This window comes from Notolepis coatsorum (assembly GCF_963971535.1).
Source record: "Notolepis coatsorum genome assembly, chromosome: 20".
Taxonomy (NCBI): Eukaryota; Metazoa; Chordata; class Actinopteri; order Aulopiformes; family Paralepididae; genus Notolepis; species Notolepis coatsorum.
This window is the reverse complement of record NC_140184.1, coordinates 74,868,830-74,891,512: the sequence shown is the minus strand read 5'-3', so window position 1 is coordinate 74,891,512 and position 22,683 is coordinate 74,868,830. Positions and strand designations below refer to the sequence as shown.

Genomic DNA, 22,683 nt, shown 5'->3' with positions numbered 1-22,683 from the left:
TACAGCCCTTGTTGTTCCTGTAACTTGTCTCATTAAAGACCCATGGCAACTTCTCTCTCTCTCTCTCTCTCTCTCTCTCTCCTCTCTCTCTCTCTCTCTCTCTCTCTCTCTCTCTCTCTCTCTCTCCCTCCCCCCTCCCTCCCTTCTCTCTCTCTCTCTCTCCCCCCCCCCCCTCTCTCTCTCTCTCAGATCCCTACGTGAAGGTCTCTCTGATGTGTGATGGCCGCAGACTGAAGAAGAGGAAGACTTCGACCAAGAGGAACACCCTGAACCCGGTGTACAACGAGGCCATCGTGTTTGACGTTCCTCCAGAGAGCATCGACCAGATCAGCTTGCAGGTGGCAGTGATGGACTACGACCGGTGAGAGACACGCCCCCTCATCACACTCTCTGGGATCAGCCTTGATTCAAACTTACTTCCTATTTTCTGCTGAGTTTCAGTGTTTTTAAGTGTTTCCCATCTAGTGACCACTTCTCTGGAAATTCCTTCCAATGTCTTTTGTTAACACCTCTCCTCCCTCCTGTATCCTCCTCTCCTCTCCACTCACCTGGTTATCCCTCCCCCTGTATCCTCCTCTCCTCTTCCCTCACCTGGTCATCCCTCCCCCCTGTATCCTCCTCTCCTCTCCCCTCACCTGGTCATCCCTCCCCCCTGTATCCTCCTCTCCTCTCTCCTCACCTGGTCATCCCTCCCCCTGTATCCTCCTCTCTCCTCACCTGGTCATCCCTCCCCCCAGTATCCTCCTCTCCTCTCCCTCACCTGGTCATCCCTCCCCCTGTATCCTCCTCTCCTCTCTCCTCACCTGGTCATCCTCCCCCCTGTATCCTCCTCTCCTCTCTCCTCACCTGGTCATCCCTCCCCCTGTATCCTCCTCTCTCCTCACCTGGTCATCTCTCCCCCTGTATCCTCCTCTCCTCTCTCCTCACCTGGTCATCCCTCCCCCCTGTATCCTCCTCTCCTCTCTCCTCACCTGGTCATCCCTCCCTTGCCCCCTTTCATCAAAGATAGCTTAAAAGCCGACCCACAGATTGAGTCTCCTGGCCAGAGAAAGTCAAGTCCTCTACTGAACCTCTAACCTAAATTGTATTTGATTAGCCGTGTTCTAACAATATCAACCAAGAAGATTTGACCACACGCATAATTAACCTCTCCGGCTCCACCTAACCTCCAATTAGCTACCAGCTTCCTGTTGTGAGGGGTGCTTACTTTTGTGAGGAGTTCCAGCCTCCTGTTGTGAGGGCTACCAGCTTCCTGTTGTGAGGACTACCAGCTTCCTGTTGTGAGGACTACCAGCTTCCTGTTGTGAGGGCTACCAGCTTCCTGTTGTGAGGGCTACCAGCTTCCTGTTGTGAGGGGGACCAGCTTCCTGTTGTGAGGGGGACCAGCTTCCTGTTGTGAGGGGTGCTTCCTGTTGTGAGGGAGACCAGCTTCCTGTTGTGAGGGGGACCAGCTTCCTGTTGTGAGGGTTGCCAGCTTCCTGTTGTGAGGGGGACCAGCTTCCTGTTGTGATGACTACCAGCTTCCTGTTGTGAGGGGGACCAGCTTCCTGTTGTGAGGGGGACCAGCTTCCTGTTGTGAGGGGTGCCAGCTTCCTGTTGTGAGTGGGACCAGCTTCCTGTTGTGAGGGAGACCAGCTTCCTGTTGTGAGGGGGACCAGCTTCCTGTTGTGAGGACTACCAGCTTACTGTTGTGAGTGGGACCAGCTTCCTGTTGTGAGGGGGACCAGCTTCCTGTTGTGAGGACTACCAGCTTACTGTTGTGAGTGGGACCAGCTTCCTGTTGTGAGGGCTACCAGCTTCCTGTTGTGAGGGGGACCAGCTTCCTGTTGTGAGGGGGACCAGCTTCCTGTTGTGAGGGGGACCAGCTTCCTGTTGTGAGGGGGACCAGCTTCCTGTTGTGAGGGGGACCAGCTTCCTGTTGTGAGGGGTGCCAGCTTCCTGTTGTGAGGACTACCAGCTTCCTGTTGTGAGGGGGACCAGCTTCCTGTTGTGAGGGGGACCAGCTTCCTGTTGTGAGGGGGACCAGCTTCCTGTTGTGAGGGGGACCAGCTTCCTGTTGTGAGGGCTACCAGCTTCCTGTTGTGAGGGGGACCAGCTTCCTGTTGTGAGGGGTGCCAGCTTCCTGTTGTGAGGGGGACCAGCTTCCTGTTGTGAGGGGGACCAGCTTCCTGTTGTGAGGGGGACCAGCTTCCTGTTGTGAGGACTACCAGCTTCCTGTTGTGAGGACTACCAGCTTCCTGTTGTGAGGACTACCAGCTTCCTGTTGTGAGGACTACCAGCTTCCTGTTGTGAGGGGGACCAGCTTCCTGTTGTGAGTGGGACCAGCTTCCTGTTGTGAGGGCACCAGCTTCCTGTTGTGAGGGGGACCAGCTTCCTGTTGTGAGTGGGACCAGCTTCCTGTTGTGAGGGGGACCAGCTTCCTGTTGTGAGGGGGACCAGCTTCCTGTTGTGAGGACTACCAGCTTCCTGTTGTGAGGACTACCAGCTTCCTGTTGTGAGGACTACCAGCTTCCTGTTGTGAGGGGGACCAGCTTCCTGTTGTGAGTGGGACCAGCTTCCTGTTGTGAGGGGGACCAGCTTCCTGTTGTGAGGGGGACCAGCTTCCTGTTGTGAGGACTACCAGCTTCCTGTTGTGAGGGCACCAGCTTCCTGTTGTGAGGGGGACCAGCTTCCTGTTGTGAGGGGTGCCAGCTTCCTGTTGTGAGGGGGACCAGCTTCCTGTTGTGAGGGGGACCAGCTTCCTGTTGTGAGGGGGACCAGCTTCCTGTTGTGAGGGGGACCAGCTTCCTGTTGTGAGGACTACCAGCTTCCTGTTGTGAGGACTACCAGCTTCCTGTTGTGAGGGGGACCAGCTTCCTGTTGTGAGTGGGACCAGCTTCCTGTTGTGAGGGCACCAGCTTCCTGTTGTGAGGGGGACCAGCTTCCTGTTGTGAGGGGGACCAGCTTCCTGTTGTGAGGGGGACCAGCTTCCTGTTGTGAGGACTACCAGCTTCCTGTTGTGAGGACTACCAGCTTCCTGTTGTGAGGACTACCAGCTTCCTGTTGTGAGGGGGACCAGCTTCCTGTTGTGAGTGGGACCAGCTTCCTGTTGTGAGGGGGACCAGCTTCCTGTTGTGAGGGGGACCAGCTTCCTGTTGTGAGGGGGACCAGCTTCCTGTTGTGAGAACTGCCAGGCGTTCTTGGAGAGAACTCGGAGGATGAACATTAGCATAACCGGCAGGCTGTTTTCAACGATGGCAACATTGGTATCTGGGCCGCCATTAGATCAATATAACCCCCTTCCTTTTCTTTTTTTTAACTGAAAGAAAAAAAGGGAAAAAAGAACATTGCCAATTGACTGAATCTCAAACCCGCCCTATTTTCTTGATCCTCCAATCACAACTGTTGCAACCGTCAACTGTCACAACTGTCGACACGCCCCATTAACTCAAATCATTACCAGCAGCCGGGTGAATAATCAGTCGACTGTGACAAAATGGCTTCCAATGTAATAAAAAAAGTCAACCAACAAACTCGATTCTTGTACCGGATCTCCTCTCTGGTAAACAAGAATACCCTGAAGACTCTGGCAGGAGCACTCATTCAAGGGTACTACGACTATGCTTGCACCTCATGGTACCAAAGCACCTCAAAGGCGCTAAAAACAAGATTACAAACATCACAAAACAAACTGGTCAGACTACTACTTGACCTGAACCCCAGAACCCACCTCACCCCTGCCCACTTTGACAACGTAGGATGGCTTAGAGTAGACGACAGAGTACAGCAACTTGCAATGGGCCTGGTCTACAAGATACACTATACGACCGGGGTGCCCATGTACATGTCAAAATACTTCCCAAAGGTCAGTGAATACCACGATCACAACACCAGAGGAAGCTCAACAAATCATGTAAAACCCAGATTCGACTCAAACAAGGGACTAAACACGTTTCGCAATTATGCCACATCAATGTGGAACGCCCTACCCAAAGCTGTAAAGGAATGTGAATCCCTGCCCACATTCAAAACCGCTCTTAAAGAGCACCTACGGGAGGCTGCAATTCGAAACTGGCCACCGTAAATGCCCAAAACCCCCACCACCTCCTAATAGACAGTCTCCTCCCCACCGCATGTATATACTCCCTCCCCGCCGTATGTATATTTATCTTCCACCCACCCACCCCCTCCTAATGTGCAGTCCCCTCCCCATCATATGTATATACTCTGTCAGGATCTAGGGGTAACAGTACTGTATATTTGAATACCGTTTATGTCACAAATGTATCAGTACTAAATATACCTATATGTCCCTATGCCATAAATGTCATATATGTTGTGTATGTCATAAATGTCTATATGAATTGAAAATGGGGGACCATGATGGAAACAAGACAAACGTCTTTCTCAGGTCTGCATCCCCTTAACAATTGTATGTATTGAGCCGTACTGTATTGTACCCATTCTGCAATCTGTTAAATAAAGTTTTCATTCATTCATTCATTCAATCATTCATTCATTCATTCATTCATTCATTCATTCATTCATTCATTCAGACTACGATGACCAATTAGTTGACTAATCAATTAATGATGGGGGGTGGGGGGGTCCTACTGTCACATGCTTAATCCCATCATAATCGTGCCTTTAATTTCTTAACAATAACCACCCACTGCGGGTGCAGTATGTGAGCAACATAATAAAGCCTTTTTGAAGCGGTCAGTAAGCATGATGCAACATTGTCCTCTCCAGACAGAGAGCGGGATGAACACTGACCACTTGCTAAAAAAAAAGATTAGTGTCATCCACAAATAAAATAATAAAATATATTGGATACTTTACATATATCGTTAATGTACCAGATGAACAGTTTTGGACCCAACACTGACCCCTGGGGGACACCACAAGCAATGTCCAAACATTCAGATTTATAATCTCTCATCGTCACAAATTGTTGTCTTTTATTTAGATAGCTTCTCACCCAATACTACCCCCCTGATCCCATATCGTTCCAATTTCCTGATTAATATGTCATGACTTCATGGTGTTTATGTTTTGTTCTTGACTTATTGTGATGTTTCTTCTTGACTTGTTTAAAGAAGACATGTGCGGCCCATGGGGGCATTAACGTGTGTTGTCGGGCCTTAAAGAAGACGTGTCCGGCCCCATGGGGACATTAACGTGTGTAGTTGGGCCTTAAAGAAGACGTGTCCGGCCCATGGGGACATTAACGTGTGTTGTCGGGCCTTAAAGAAGACATATCCGGCCCATGGGGACATTAGCGTGTGTTGTCAGGCCTTAAAGAAGACGTGTCCGGCCCATGGGGACATTAACGTGTGTTGTCGGGCCATAAAGAAGACGTGTCCGGCCCATTGGGAAATTAACGTGTGTTGTCGGGCCTTAAAGAAGACGTGTCCGGCCCATGGGGGACATTAACGTGTGTTGTCGGGCCTTAAAGAAGACGTGTCCGGCCCATGGGGACATTAACGTGTGTTGTCGGGCCTTAAAGAAGACGTGTCCGGCCCATGGGGACATTAACGTGTGATGTCGGGCCTTAAAGAAGACGTGTCCGGCCCATGGGGACATTAACGTGTGTTGTCGGGCCTTAAAGAAGACGTGTCCGGCCCATGGGGACATTAACGTGTGTTGTTGGGCCTTAAAGAAGATGTGTCCGGCCCATGGGGACATTAACGTGTGTTGTTGGGCCTTAAAGAAGATGTGTCCGGCCCATGGGGACATTAACGTGTGTTGTCGGGCCTTAAGGAAGATGTGTCCGGCCCATGGGGACATTAACATGTGTTGTCGGGCCTTAAAGAAGACGTGTATGGCCCATGGGGACATTAACGTGTGTTGTCGGGCCTTAAAGAAGATGTGTCCAGCCCATGGGGACATTAACATGTGTTGTCGGGCCTTAAAGAAGACGTGTCCGGCCCATGGGGACATTAACGTGTGTTGTCGGGCCTTAAAGAAGACGTGTCCGGCCCATGGGGACATTAACGTGTGTTGTCGGGCCTTAAAGAAGACGTGTCCGGCCCATGGGGACATTAACGTCTGTTGTCGGGCCTTAAAGAAGACGTGTCCGACCCATGGGGACATTAACGTGTGTTGTTGGGCCTTAAAGAAGATGTGTCCGGCCCATGGGGACATTAACGTGTGTTGTTGGGCCTTAAAGAAGATGTGTCCGGCCCATGGGGACATTAACGTGTGTTGTCGGGCCTTAAGGAAGATGTGTCCGGCCCATGGGGACATTAACATGTGTTGTCGGGCCTTAAAGGTCAACCTCCACGTTGTATTTTTGTTCAATAAACAATGTGGACTAGGCCAACAGTGACTTTCATGAAGAATTGTAAAAAAAAGTATTGAAATTGACCCAGTTTTAGCGTTTTTATCAAAACATTTTGTCTGCCCAACACAATCAACATGCACTTGCATATTTTAATCAATGGTTTATAACGTGCACGTGTAATGTCGTCACAACAGGTATTGGTCACCAGGGGTATCACCAGGGGGCGCTGAGAGTCACACAGCTAGTGGCAGGCAGAGAGCCTTGCTACTGAAGTGGATTCCCAAGCTGTTTCGGTTCTGCTCTGCTTCAGAACCGGGTTGCCTAGTACTCTGCGTTGTGATTCAATACCTTAAAGCTGGGATCACTTCTCTTCAAACTGACTGAGCAGGCCGAAAGGCAGAAGGAATTAGGAGGAAGGTAGTTTAACAGTTGTTTAATCAAAGTTTAAGAGTGTATACAAATTACAATAAGAAGATGCTATGGTTGTTGATCACAAACACTATGCCGTAAGATGATACAACCAGACTAATATTACAGTATAAAGAATGATAATTGATAAGTTGTTGCTGGTCTTTGTTTGATAACAAAGACTTGGTTTTCCCTCCAAAAAGTCCTTTTGTTCTCGTTGCCTGCTTCCTTGGTGTTGATGGGTGAGATGGTAGGTGAGGTCCTGTCCTTGTGGGTTTGGTTGGTTCAGAGTTTTTCGGTTGTTCCTGAGTCCCTCTCCCCCCATCACACACCCATTATTATAGCCAAGGCCAGTCTCTTGGAGTTGATGACATCATCACATTATTGTCCCAATCACAAGCCTGCTAATCAGGATTTGAAAATAAGGGTTTGGCTTACAGGCCAATCCCTCTTCACATTTCTGCAAATGGAGGCTGTATCAGCAATCTACCTTAATCAAAGTTTAAACATTGCATCATTTTAATTTCCTTATATCTTTTACTTAAACACATTACTTGACTTGTTAGTACTTTGATGTACCAATAGAATACATTTCAATACATAGAACAATCAATTAATCATATTGAATCTAAATGAAAATAGCACAGACACATTAACTAATTGTAGACATTTGAGTATGACCAAACCTAATTATATTTTAACTTACTTCAATGACTTAATTCAAGATTCAAATTACTATTTTAACAATATACCAGGAAATAGTTAGCTTGTTTGGAGATCTTCTGTGTGTGTGTGTGTGTGTGTGTGAATGTGTGTGTGTGTGTGTGAATGTGTGTGTGAGTGTGTGTGTGTGTGTGTGTGAGTGTGTGACTATGTGTGTGTGAGTGTGTGTGTGTCTGTGTGAGTGTGTGACTATGTGTGTGTGAGTGTGTGTGTGTGTGTGGATGTGTATTTGAAAATGTGTGTGTGTGAGTATGTGTGTGTGTCTGTCTGTGTCCCCAGGCCGTAAAGCAGCTGATAACACTTCATGGGCGCTTTGATCCTTTTAACCTCATCACTGTGTGTGTGTGTGTCAGGAACTCCAGCGAGATAACATGTTTACGTGACCTTTTGTTCTTCGTTTGATCTTTACAGAGCCCATTGTCCCAGGCCATGGCAGATGGTCCTTGGGTTGCGGTCGTAGATAGAATCATTTGACCACTCACTTCATGTGTGAATCGACCTGTGTGGCCTACAATGGCAATCACGTCTATGTAAACACACACACACAATCTATGAATTATTGTTTTGAGGCCCAAGTATTTCTACACATTATTTAATCATGATATATATGTTTGGATTTTACAACAGTCCCCACTTGGATAGTTTACCTATCCTTAATATGTCAAACATAGATATCAATCTCTACACACTACTATCTAGATAACACTTAAGACATTTTAAATCATATTAGGATAAAATATATATCTGATTTGTCACACTCAGATCCTAAAATTCAAATTAGCCATTTCAGTTTTTGTGATCATGTGCACAGCCTTTAATAACTTGTTCTCGTACCAAGATCAATGGAGCATTTGAGGAGGGGGGTCCATGTTTTCTAGATTTGACCCTGCCTCCTCTTTATTGCTCAGAGCTGGTGCAATATCACGACTGCTGGGTGCAACTCAGAAAGCAAATTGCCTTTCTAATACACCCCATCTTCTGTCAAGCACATCTTGACTCGTGTTGGTCTCTCTTAGGGGGTAGAGCCCCCTGCTGTATCTTCTATTGCAGTCACAGCGATGGGGAGGTCGTTGCTGGCTGCTCGACCCCTTCGCTGGTTGACCCTCGGATCAGTGGAAGAGGTTTGTGTCTCCTCCCCTCCGCCTGGTCGTCGATAGGGGCGATAGCAGCTCCCCCCCTTCGCTTGTTGACCCCCTGGTCAATAGTTGAGGCCTTGCTTCTGTTGACAGCCGGAGTTGTTGCTGTCTCCTCGTTGGTTGTCTGTCGTTCCCCTCTGAAGCCTCAAGACTCGGTCACTGCGTTGGCCAAGACTCTCCCGACCCGAGAGGTATGCGTCTCCTGGTTCTCCGCAGTGTTGTGGTTCCCCATGGAACCGCTGGGTAGACACTAGCCAGTGTCCTCTCCCATCCGTATCCTGCAGTAAATACATATCGCTTCGGGGGACAGTGGGGATCACTTCTACCACAACAATTAATTGAGAATCCATAATTTCCATCCCTCAGACTCTCTTTACTGGTCTGAGCTTTGACAACTTTCTTTTCCAAATCATTTATCTATATATTTCATGGCTTCTAGATCATTAAATTTCAAAATTCTGAAAAATTCACATGGCTCTCATTATATTATGCTGTCAAAATTATGCTGTCAAAACAGTATACGTATATTCCTCCACCTCTCGATGTGGAATACACATTCAAACATCGTTACCGTCTTCCTCTGGTTTTGGACAGCTGCACCCCGGACCGGACGTTCAGCACTGACACATCCATTCTCCCAGTAACCTGTGTGTATGGCAACAATTCACAGTCCGCCTTAAACACACATCTTCCACATCACAAGCCAATTATCAACTGCACATGTTCACACCCTACACAAGACTAATTTGGCCAATAGCGACCAAACCTATTGAGCTTCATTAATGTACAGAGAATCATGCTTCCCAACACTATCACCAACCACGACACACCCCCAGCCCCTAAAACTGGGTATTCAATGGGCGGAGAACAAAAATCCATAACTAGCTCATGTTTCTTCACTTTGTTCCCAGTCCATTTTACAGACATATACTACCCCGTCCTGATGTGTCGAGATCACTCCCAGCTTGCCAGGTACCCTAAGAAAAAAAACACACAGAAAGAAAGAAAACAGAAAACAAAACACAAAGAAAACGCTGCCAAACCAATAAATGAAAAAATAAACCAAACTTGTGAGCTTTCTAGCTCATTTTTAACTAAGAAACAAAAAGGGAAATCAAATGAATAAACGAAATGTACGCTCCCGGCCTAAGTCAGGAATTGCTCATATCACACTAGAAAAGAGAAGTAAAAAATAAAAGTAAACAAACACCTATCCTATTGCTCATAACTGTTAATATGCTTCTATCAATACTATAAAATACTAGAAACAACTATGAGTCTTTTCAATTTCTTAATCATGCAGTCCACCCCTTGATCAATCTGAATGTTGACCGAGCATGGATAATTTACTGATCACTAGCTGCCGCAGTGTCACATCATCACACTGTCTAATATCGATTAACTGTTTAACATAATTTGATCCTCTTGTTAGTCTGATTAGTTCATGCATTTGTCAGTCACCCATACATTCGTTTTTAGTAACTTTCATTCATAATCTAATCACCTAACACCTCTATTTATTTTTTATTCTAATCTAATTAGGAGCATATTTTATCATTCAATATATCCCACCTCTACCCTAGTCAGTTGCATATATTTTTATTCTGCCGGTGGCCTCTGCAGACATGACCTTTGAATATGACCTTTCACACCACAGCCCCAACAACACTGGCGGTCTCCCCCGGGTTGTGAGACCCGGTGGGTCAGTTGCCTGTGACCAGATGACCCTGGGGTCATCGGGCCCAGAACATGTCCTGGTGGTATGCCATCATCGCCATGGTTCCCTGGAGCCTGTTCGGAGGAGAAAGCCACATACCTATTTGGTCCAGTCACAGTTCCTTGAGAGGGGCCCGTGGTTGGGAGGGGCCCGCCACCTGTTCCTGTACAAACACGCTCTGTTGTGGATAGATGGGCCTGCTCTGCACAGTTCCGAGAAATGTGTCCGAGGGTCCCACACGTCCAACAGTGCACCTGCCGCACACGGTAGCCAATCGGATTCCTGCCTTTGCCTACACCTTTTCCTCGTGGTTGCCACCTCGTGGGTGGTCCTATTGGGGTTTGTTGTTGTTCCGGCACGGGACCCCCTTGTGGCCCCAACTGGGCCTGTCTCTGGCCATCTGGTTCTCCAGAGGGAGAGGGAGAGAGGCGATTGGAACCTGTCTCCCCTCCGGGCTGTGTGGACTGGAGTAGGCCTTGGAGATAGTCCACTACCCGTCTAGCCTCGGCTAGCTGTTCTTCGAGAGGGAGGCACGTCTGTAACTGGCAGTCATCTGCAACGGACACTTCAGCTTGGATTGACTCGGGTAATACAGCTGTCTCTGGGTCGCTTGCTGCAACGACTCCCTGTGGCGGAGTAAAAGACATTATTTCCAGTCCCTCCGTCTCACTGGACACTAAAGGGGAGTCGATCAAATTCCAGTCAATCAAGTCAACGTCCAATTCGGTCAATGTAATGTCTGCAGAGGTTATCGGCATTATCTTGATTTGGGTACGCATTCTACACCGGCCTCCTTTAACTACAAGGTTCTGTAATGGCCTGAATATCTTTGGCCATCTTTTCGTCACTTCTATTGTGACATCTCCAGTCGTTGAAATAGACAGATTGTCTACCCTTTCTATGGTCAGTGCATCTAACCCTCCGGTTGCTCCTATCTGTGTATTTTCCATTCTCCCCTTCCTTCAATCACTCGTAACGTCACCGTTTGGAAAGCAAGTTTCTCTGTATTCAAACTATTTTTACCAAACTTGAGTTAATTTCACTCACACTTCTATATTGGTGTAAACAGGAATTGATAATCTCGGTCTTGTGATACTATACCCCCTGACTGTCAACAGTCTCTTCGATTTCCCTGTTGGGGTTCGGAATTGTCAGCGCTGGCCATCCGTCCTGGAGCAGCTGTGAAAAGAGAGAAGCAAAAAATACACTTAATTATCAGTGACATTTGCCATTCACAATCCATCATTTGTCTTTAAGCATGGAATGTCGGGCATCTCCTAGACTATGATCATATGAGAGCATTTGTGCAATTTTCGTTTTTGATTTATCAATGACACAGCCTTAATCTTTTTTCCAGTTGTCTCCATTGGAAACCCAGACTCTCAATCCTGTTGTCAAGATCCTCCTTAATACCACTCCGGGGAACTTATTTTCCATCAGCTGTTTCCTGAGATGGTGGTCAATCAGAAAGTTGTTATTTACAGCCTATCATTTCTAAACATCTGTATCGGACATTGTAATTTAGGTGAATAATCTCACTTTTACTCTAATCGTTCTTTGCAAATGACTATGTGTATGTGTAACTATATTTATTTCTGTCCGTGAAAGCCTAGTATGTATTTCGCTCATATTACATTACACATATCAGTAACACACATATTTTCCATTCACAATCTCTCACACAGTTATTATATATCCCCCGTAACACCTAACCCTTTAGGTGTTAAAATAACGCGCTTCTCACGGGAACAGAAATCAATTTTCAGTGCCTTATGTCATTGAAGTCCCCGTGCATTTAGAACAGTGTCACACAACCCATTCATAACCACAGGCGGCGACACCATCCCCACATTGAAAATCCTGCCGACCAATGACATTCCACTGGCCAACTCGTCCTGTGGCCCACGGCATCACCCCCAGTTTGCAACCTGGAACGTGACACCCCGGGCCCCCTACTCAAGGATATTCAAAAATTATTCCACTCACAACCACTGCCACACACATACAGCACCTCTGACACACCACCGTAACCAGTCACCCAAACACCCACACACAATATAATTTGACGCGCGTAGTGTGGCAGCGAGCCTCTGACGAGTGCACGCATAGCGCACCCCCGTTAATGCGCGGTGGCAGACAGCGAGCCCACCCCCGCCACGACGTTTAGCAGTCCCCGTACCCCTGGTAAAATGAAAAATGTGCGCAGTGTGGCAGCGAGCACCGACGAGCCACACACAGCGCACAAAGCGTGGAGGCAGACAGTGAGCCACGATGAACTGTCTACCCACACCCCCATCGCAGGCGCAGCCGAGTAGAGTAATTATGCTCCGACTTACGGCCCACCAACATGAACTGGTACTGAGCCCCAGCCGGGGCCCGTCCAAATGTAAGGAAAGAAGTACGAGCGCCTTGTCGAACAAAGCGTAGCGCCAACGCCAGCCAACACCACTGCCAGCACTAGAAATTCCCTAAAAATAACAATAAAACTGAATATGGAACTACAACATACGCATAATAAGTCCCAAACTCAGCCTACCGCCTTTGAAACCTTACAGTAAACCGCATTAAACAATATACCTAGCACTACACCGCGTTTGAAACCCATAAAAAAACCTCTATATACAGGCCCCAAACTAGGAGAGAAAGAGAAAGCGTTTCGGGGGGGCCGAGGGGGGGGAAATACATGGAAGAGAGGCGGTGTTGAAATGAGGGGAGCGAGCGAGAGGGGGGGGTAAGAGAGAGAGAGAGAGAGGGAGGGGGAAAGAGGGGAGGTGAGAGGGAGAGGGAGAGAGGTGAAGGGGGGAGGGAGGGAGGAGGATGAGAGAAGGAAGGAAAGAGAGGGGGGGGGTGAAAGAGAAAGAGAGAGAGAGGGAGGGGAGGTGAGAGGGAGAGAGAGAGAGAGAAAGAGAAAGAGAGAGAGAGAGAGAGAGAGAGAAAGAGAGAGAGAGGGAAAGAGGGGGGGAGGTGAGAGGGAGAGGGAGAGAGGTGAGAGGGAGAGGGAGGGAGAGAGGGGAAGAGAGAGAGAGAAAGAGAGGGGGAGAAAGAGAGGGGGAGAAAGAGAAGAGAGGGGGAGATAGAGTAAGAGAGAGAGAAAGAGAGGGGGAGAAAGAGAAGAGAGGGGGAGAGAGAGTGTACAATGAAAACGTTCTGTGAGCAGAATCCAAACATATTCATCCTGTACACTTCTGCCCCCTACTGTATTCCCAATAAACTCCACCTTCCCCTTAACAATGGACGCTCGCCACCCCTACCAAGATGGACGCTCGGCACCCTCCCAAGATGGACGCTCGGAGCCCCGTCAAGATGGACGCTCGGAGCCCCGTCAAGATGGACGCCCCCTCGCGAGACATACCGAGAGTCCCGTCATGCCATGACGTCAGCACAGTTAGCTTAGCGCGCACCCTTATGACGTCACAACCGGCGATCGCTTTAGCCGTTAGCGTGGCTAGGTAGCATTAGCTTAGCTTCTCCCATGATCCCATAAAAACGCTTCCCAACGACCCGTTTCGCCGCGCGGGCCGTCCCCTCGCAACGTTAATATAATACCACATACCCCACAACAGAATCCTATTTCCCTCAAAACGCCAGTGTAGTGATCTAATTAGAAATATAAAAACATAATATCAAAACACTAGTTTGACCCCTCCGTCGTCATTTCCGGCGAGCTTAGAACGACTTCCGGGTCCCCGTCTAGATTATCCCAACCACATTAAACATTACACATCTATTTTATCCGCCACGAATATGAAAACATTTAAGTGCCTTACATATCCCCGTAATCTCAAGACACTATCGATCGACCTTATACATTTGAATTACGTCTACTTTTCCCTCCGTTTGCTCCGGTGCCTCAGAGGCTAACACAACAGCTAACCGCTGCTGCGTTCGACGGGCCTCGGAAAACCGGCGTTTCCATTAAACTCCCCCACGGCCAATCGGTGACTTAAATTACATAATAACATAACTATACTCTCACACATCCCACCAATCACTCCTAACCATAAACATTCGCCAACCATACATTCATACACGCTCCCTAACACAATTAAAAAGTACAAAATCAGCATTCACGCACATTACCGTCTCTCGAACGCCGCACGCGGCGCGACCGGTAAACCTTTCATTAAGCACTATCTTTTTTTACAGCCTAACGCCGTCTAATTTCAACACGCCCGCCCGTGCCCAAGGCTAAAACCAGACCTACTTGTGCTAACTCTCTACTGTAGAAAATACTACGCAACGGCGTGCTTTAGTCTACTACCTATAAGACATACCACGCACGGTGTCTACCTCGGTCCAACTCTGAGCACGAATCTAAGACATGTTCCTGTTCCCTTACTTGTTCCGACCAACAACGGCGCTCCGTTCATAGTGCTAACATTTTACATTAAAATATACTACGCACAGTGTTTACAGAGCCGCCCTCCCCAGCCAGAACATTCAATTTAATTTCCCCTTACATCATGATTACATGAGGTTAAATTCTTAGCAACCCCCTCCGCGGTTCGAATTGAGCGCCCATACATTATCACACTCACCTCTCAGCAACTCTTCCAGTTACTTTGAAGACGATCGATCAGTTGTTCTTCTCGTCGACCGGCGTGTAGAGAAAAAAATTCTGTTGTTGTGGTGATAACACGAGCACTGTGATTCACTGAAGTCCGGCACCAAAATGAAGTGGATTCCCAAGCTGTCCTGTTCTGCTCTGATCAGAACCTGTTGCTGGTACTGTGCGTTGTGATTCAATACCTTTAGCACCGGGAATCCCTTCTGTTCAAACTGACTGAGCAGGCAGAAAGGCAGAAGGAATTAGGAGGAAAGTAGTTTAACAGTTGTTTAATCAAAGTTTAAGAGTGTATACAAATTACAATAAGAAAATGCTATAGTTGTTGATCACGAACACTATGCCGTAAGTGATACAACTAGACTAATATTACAGTATAAAGGATGATAGTTGATAAGTTGTTGATGGTCTTTGTGTTGTCTTGGCTGACAAAACAAAGCAGTCTGTTTTCCCTCCAAAAAGTCCTTTGTCTTCTGCTGCCTGCTTCCTTGGTGTTGATGGGTGAGATGGTAGGTGAGGTCCTGTCCTTGTGGGTTTGGTTGGTTCAGAGTTTTTCGGTTGTTCCTGAGTCCCTCTCCCCCCATCACACACCCATTATTATAGCCAAGGCCAGTCTCTTGGAGTTGATGACATCATCACATTATTGTCCCAATCACAAGCCTGCTAATCTGGATTTGAAAATAAGGGTTTGGCTTACAGGCCAAACCCTCTTCACATTTCTGCAAATGGAGGCTGTATCAGCAATCTACCTTAATCAAAGTTTAAACATTGCATCATTTTAATTTCCTTATATCTTTTACTTAAACACATTACTTGACTTGTTAGTACTTTGATGTACCAATAGAATACATTTCAATACATAGAACAATCAATTAATCATATTGAATCTAAATGAAAATAGCACAGACACATTAACTAATTGTAGACATTTGAGTATGACCAAACCTAATTATATTTTAACTTACTTCAATGACTTAATTCAAGATTCAAATTACTATTTTAACAATATACCAGGAAATAGTTAGCTTGTTTGGAGATCTTCTGTGTGTGTGTGTGTGTGTGTGTGTGTGTGAATGTGTGTGTGTGTGTGTGAATGTGTGTGTGAGTGTGTGTGTGTGTGTGTGTGAGTGTGTGACTATGTGTGTGTGAGTGTGTGTGTGTGTGTGTGTGTGTGAGTGTGTGACTATGTGTGTGTGAGTGTGTGTGTGTGTGTGGATGTGTATTTGAAAATGTGTGTGTGTGAGTATGTGTGTGTGTCTGTCTGTGTCCCCAGGCCGTAAAGCAGCTGATAACACTTCATGGGCGCTTTGATCCTTTTAACCTCATCACTGTGTGTGTGTGTGTCAGGAACTCCAGCGAGATAACATGTTTACGTGACCTTTTGTTCTTCGTTTGATCTTTACAGAGCCCATTGTCCCAGGCCATGGCAGATGGTCCTTGGGTTGCGGTCGTAGATAGAATCATTTGACCACTCACTTCATGTGTGAATCGACCTGTGTGGCCTACAATGGCAATCACGTCTATGTAAACACACACACACAATCTATGAATTATTGTTTTGAGGCCCAAGTATTTCTACACATTATTTAATCATGATATATATGTTTGGATTTTACAACACTACCATAGATATATGCTTGCTACTACTAGCCGAATGGAAATGTATCTGTTTCACCTCACTATTGCTCCGTGATTATAGCCATCCATCCATCTCTAAAGCTAACCACGCTACCATATTTGTAATAATGTAAATCATTGTGTCGTTGTACACATTGTGTTTATAACGTTAGTAGATAACATAGCTTAGCTTGGTAGCTATTGTGCTAACAACATATCCCGACATCCGGCTCGCTGGTCGGCATGAACGGCCGACCCAAAATGGTTCTCTCCTCTCTGTACACCCCGACCCGACCCCACGGGTGCCCTGCCGGGGGGCCCATGGACGCGACGGCGGCGGCAGCCGCAGGGCGCCCGAGCCCGCAAAGGCTAGTGTTACACGATAGCTATGAGCTAACTAGCGCTGCGGGCTCCGGCGCCCTGCGGCCGCCGCTGTTGTCGAGTCCACAAGCTTCACTCGGTGCATCAGTCACGAAAGGGGCTATGATGAGCTTGGCAAGCCAGAGTAAAACACAGTTTTCATTCAATCAATCAATAACAACATTAACCAGACTCTCGTTGTGTCTATTATGCTAACGCTAACGTTACCTCATTGTGTCTATTCTACACAGATAGCCTCTCGTGTCTATCTGCTAACGTTAGCATTAGGCTAACTAACGTTACGTCCCTAACCCCCAACAACAAGCGTAACTAATCAGCGATCTTTTTGTCAGACTAAACTCTCCGCTCGGTGGCAAATTGTGTTGATGTCGGTTTTGTTTCATAAATAAATGAGGCAGAATACACAGTGACTGTATCCTTTTTTATTGCACTCGTTTCTTGCTGCAAACATACAAAAGATATCCTACGCGAGACATTAAAGATGGCGGCGCGGACATTCTGTTTTCGTTCAGACTCCCCAAACAGTGACGTCACGCGTCTCTCTTCTGACCAATCAGTGGTCTGCAGTTTTTCACGTGTCATTTCTGGAGCTCTCATGCTGATCACCAGCAGCCCCGCCTCCCCACACGGAGACAAACTGAGTACTTTATTTTAGTGGAAAAGCAACATTAGATTCGGCTCATTAATATGCAAGCCACACCTGTTGTGACGTCGGCGTTTTGATAAGCTTTTTTGATTCGCGCGTGCATGTTATTCGTGCGTGGACCTTTTTAACTCTTTCAGAGTGGCATTTCCGGTGTCAAATGGAAATAAATAAATAATGAAATTATATACCAATGATGTAAACTACCCATAATTGATCAGTAGGGTTTAACCTAGAGGTTGGCCTTTAAAGAAGACGTGTATGGCCCATGGGGACATTAACGTGTGTTGTCGGGCCTTAAAGAAGATGTGTCCAGCCCATGGGGACATTAACATGTGTTGTCGGGCCTTAAAGAAGACGTGTCCGGCCCATGGGGACATTAACGTGTGTTGTCGGGCCTTAAAGAAGACGTGTCCGGCCCATGGGGACATTAACGTGTGTTGTCGGGCCTTAAAGAAGACGTGTCCGGCCCATGGGGACATTAACGTGTGTTGTCGGGGCTTAAAGAAGATGTGTCCGGCCCCATGGGGACATTAACGTGTGTTGTCGGGCCTTAAAGAAGACGTGTCCGGCCCATGGGGACATTAACGTGTGTTGTCGGGCCTTAAAGAAGACGTGTCCGGCCCATGGGGACATTAACATGTGTTGTCGGGCCTTAAAGAAGACGTGTCCGGCCCCATGGGGACATTAACGTGTGTTGTCCGGCCTTAAAGAAGACGTGTCCGGCCCATGGGGACATTAACGTGTGTTGTCGGGCGTTAAATAAGACGTGTCCGGCCCATGGGGACATTAACGTGTGTTGTCGGGCCTTAAAGAAGACTTGTCCGGCCCATGGGGACATTAACGTGTGTTGTCGGGCCTTAAAGAAGACGTGTCCGGCCCATGGGGACATTAACGTATGTTGTCGGGCCTTAAAGAAGACGTGTCCGGCCCATGGGGACATTAACGTGTGTTGTTGGGCCTTAAAGAAGACGTGTCCGGCCCATGGGGACATTAACGTATGTTGTCGGGCCTTAAAGAAGACGTGTCCGGCCCATGGGGACATTAACGTGTGTTGTTGGGCCTTAAAGAAGACGTGTCCGGCCCATGGGGACATTAACGTATGTTGTCGGGCCTTAAAGGATAACTCCACTATTTTGGGAAATTAGCTTATTTAACATCTTCCCTGGAGTTAGACAAGAAGATACATACCTTTTTTGTCTCTGTGCGTGCATTTTAGCTTTGGGAATAGACGCTCCGTTAGCATAGCTTAGCTTCATCACTGGAAGTGAGGCAGGACAGTAGCCTTACAGTGCCTTACAGTGTATTGCAAGGTCTGACATTGACCAAACTTGATATGCATGACCTTGGTGGGCTCTAGGTCAACTCCTGCAAAGGGGGTCAATGTCAGACTTTGCAATCAAAAGTTAGGGGGCTAATAACCCTTGCCATAATTTCAGTGCGCCCCCTAACTTTTGATTGCAAGGTCTGACATTGACCCCCTTTTCAGGAGTTGATTGTCACTCTGCGGAAAACTACAACAAGGGATGACATCATCAAATATGCTCGCAACCAACGTGGGAAGCCGACGTATGGTGATTAACCAATATTTATCTACGAAGATTTGAGCAGAGAGGCCATCATCCGACGTCAACCATACAAAGATGTGATGCAAAAGCTGTACAAAGCCGGCTACAAGCCAAGGCTAGCATATCCGGCGCTGTTATCATTCTTGGGCAATAACGGCCGCAGGTCAGGTCCATTTACACCCTTTGAAGCTGAGGATTTCCTGAATCAAAATGCAGCAAATAACCCAAAGCATGACGAAAATGCCGGAATCAGTTAAGCCTCTCTCTAAATATATACCAGTGTTGGAATGACTTTATTGTGTTCATCAATGAGGTCATTCCACCAGTGTTGGAATGACATTGTTGTGTTCATCAAAGTAGCAAACGATATGCAAGTCGTCTATAACAAAGTGTACTGTGTATAATACGATTCATAATACATTATAATTTCAGTCTCTGGTCTCTGAGGGGACAAATAAATATCAATGCAAAAAGATCTATCTGGAATATTCTGGGTTTATCGCTCAAATGCCCTGGGTCTCTTAGATCATTCTGGAATGTAAAATAGTCTAGGCACTAGTATATTCTACAACCTTCTAGAATATAAGGCACCATGACAACGAAGCATACAACTATAACAATAACATTCGGTGTGCATACACATAGCAGATAATAAATTAAATGAAGTGCAATCAGTCCTTAATAATACTTTAAAATTAACCACACATAAACGTATGAGCACAGCAAGGTTATTCTAACAATTTAAGTAATCACTCCATTAAAGGCACATTGAAGCGCTAAAAGGCGCTGCTTTTCTATCTTATCTAATCAGTTAAATCGGTTCTAGTGGCTTCTCCACGTTGATAATTATTTATCTCTTATTCCTTATCTATATCTTTCCATTGATTTTTATTTTATTTAATTTTTTCTTCTCATTACTATATATTCTTTAAATATATTTTAACTTACATTGTTCTTTTCCAATGTTCTTCACATTAAGGTGTCAATATTACTCTATATTTTTTAAATATATTTTAACTTACATTATTCTTTTCCAATGTTCTTCACATTAAGGTGTCAATATTGCTCTACAATCTTTTCCTTTTTTTTTTCCCCCACACGTTGGTGGAGGGTTCAAAGGAATATGTCGATAAAGGTTTATTCTCTTTTTTTATTTTATTTTTTATTTTTATCTTTAGGTTATTTATCACAATACTTCATTACAGTAAGGGAAGGTGCAAGACCAAAAGCGACATTCTATTGCAATAGAATGGAAATGTTAGATCCTATGGCAATGAGCATAGGAAAATTAGGATTACAATGCTCAGTTTGGGCAATCCGGTGGACCATGGGAGAAAGTCAATCGCGGAGGATGTGTTCTTGGAACACAGGCATGTTCGACTTTCTGGGTGAGGGGAAAATAGGGGATTTTTATTTGTATATATATATGTTTTTAAGCTCAGCTCTCAACGGGACCTCATTAATTGGATGTGCATCTATTGTAGCTTCATACTCCAGAAACATTACCAAAAACTACACGAAAACATGCATAGACTATGGCTAGTTTGAATATAATGGTATGGAACACCGGTGGGATAAACAAACAACACAAGCGCAAAAGCGTGCTTACACTGATGAAAAAAGAACATGTGGACGTGGCTCTATTAAGCGAAACGCACATTTTAGAGGGAGACATAAATACGTTAGCGGATAACATATACCATAATATTAGTCACTCTTCTTTTGCTACGAGAACTAGAGGGGTAGCCATAGTCGTCAGACGCAAATTAAATATCGAATTGAAAGGGGTATGGTCGGATGCTGAGGGGCGCATAACTATAGCTAGGATTATACACAATAACAGGAAAATTGCATTGGCAGCGGTATATGCCCCGAATTTGTACGAAGTGGGTTTCTTCACTTCACTAACAGGAGAAATGTTAAACCATCCCGAGTACTCATATATAATAGGTGCGGATTTTAATGCCATTTGGAACCCAAGGATGGACAAAACTTACCTTTCCTTCTCCAGCGAACAAAAGAATTCATCTAAAGCATTAAAAGATTGGTCGAAATCAACAGGAGTAACTGATTTATGGCGTTCACTTAACCCCATGACCCGCAAGTACTCCTGTCGTTCGGCGAGACACAACACACTATCCAGAATTGATTACGTCTTTGCATCCCCGAGAATATTTGATAAATATGAAGTGGAAATGACACCCAATGCGCTATCAGATCACTGCTACTTAATCCTGAAAGCAACATTTGGTACACTATCTACCCGGGCCCCAAGATGGCGTTTTAATTCGATGCTGCTTAACAACAAGGAATTCATTACACAAATTAAAGAAGCTCTCACAGTATTCCTACAAGATAATGCTAACTCGGTGCAAGATCCCAGAATATTATGGATGTCGGTAAAGAATATGATCAAGGATTTCTCGGATAGATTTACCTCCATATTGCGCAAAAATCAAAACACAAAACTGTCTGAAATGGAAACGCTTTACTCAACGCTTTTTAATTCTTTAAAATACAACAACTCTACTAGACTAGATAACCAAGTTAACATTCTAAAGACAGAGATCAAAGCAATGTACAGACAAAAATCGGAATTGCAAATACGCAGCACTAGACAACAGCAGTACTTCCAAGGTTCTAAACCAAGTCACCTATTAGCCATGCGACTAAGAATTAATGCAAAATTTGCAGATATAACTGCCATTAGGAAACAACAAGCTCTAGTAACAGAACCCAAAATAATAAACGATACATTCAAAGAATTCTACTCCGATTTATATAACTCAGAAACGACCTTTGATCAAGACAAATTAGACACATATCTTAATCAAATTACTCTCCCTAAACTTACAGATGAAGACGCTAAACAGTTAGAAGTATTGATCACATTAGAAGAACTCAAGAAGGCCATATCCGGAATGAAAAACGGCAAAGCTCCGGGAATTGACGGTATCCCATCAGAAATGTACATTTCTTGCTGGGACATATTTGGACCCTTATTACTAAATATGATCTTATACTCAGTCAAAGAGGGAAGCTTCATTGAACACCAAAATACCGCACTCATTTCAGTTCTTCACAAAAAAGACAAAGACCCCACTGAATGCGGTAGTTACCGTCCTTTAAGCCTCCTCGGAACCGATGTCAAACTGTACTCTAAGATATTAGCCATCAGATTGCAAAAGCATATGACGTCTTTAGTTCATCCGGACCAAACAGGCTTCATAAAAGGTCGCCTGATCAATGATAACATAAGGCGAATACTGCACGTACTAGATACAGACAAATGGGACATCACACCTAAGGCGATACTATCCCTGGATGCTATGAAAGCATTTGACAGGTTGGAATGGCCGTTTCTATGGGCAGTATTGGAAAGGATGGGGTTAGGAAAAGGTTTCATTGATATGATTAAAGTACTATACAAGGACCCATCGGCCAGGATTACAACAGGCACATTCATCTCCGATATCTTTCCGGTATCACGCTCAGCCAGACAAGGTTGCCCTCTTAGTCCCGGACTATTCGATCTATCATTAGAACCTTTAGCACAATTTATAAGACAATCCCAACACATAGAACCAATAGTAATCAAGGGCACACATCATAAAATTAGTTTATATGCGGACGACGTAATATTGTTCATGCAAAACCCCAA

The 22,683-nt window shown here is 45.7% G+C and overlaps 1 pseudogene across 1 annotated transcript in view; it reads left to right on the top strand.

Moving 5' to 3' along the window:
• The window catches only part of LOC311247335 (synaptotagmin-9-like), a 216,319-nt pseudogene that overhangs the window by 169,169 nt on the left and 24,467 nt on the right, over positions 1-22,683 (top strand). Inside the window, exon 5 of the transcript in view lies at positions 190-361. The product of the transcript in view is annotated as a synaptotagmin-9-like (transcript). The remainder of the gene's footprint in view (positions 1-189; positions 362-22,683) is intronic.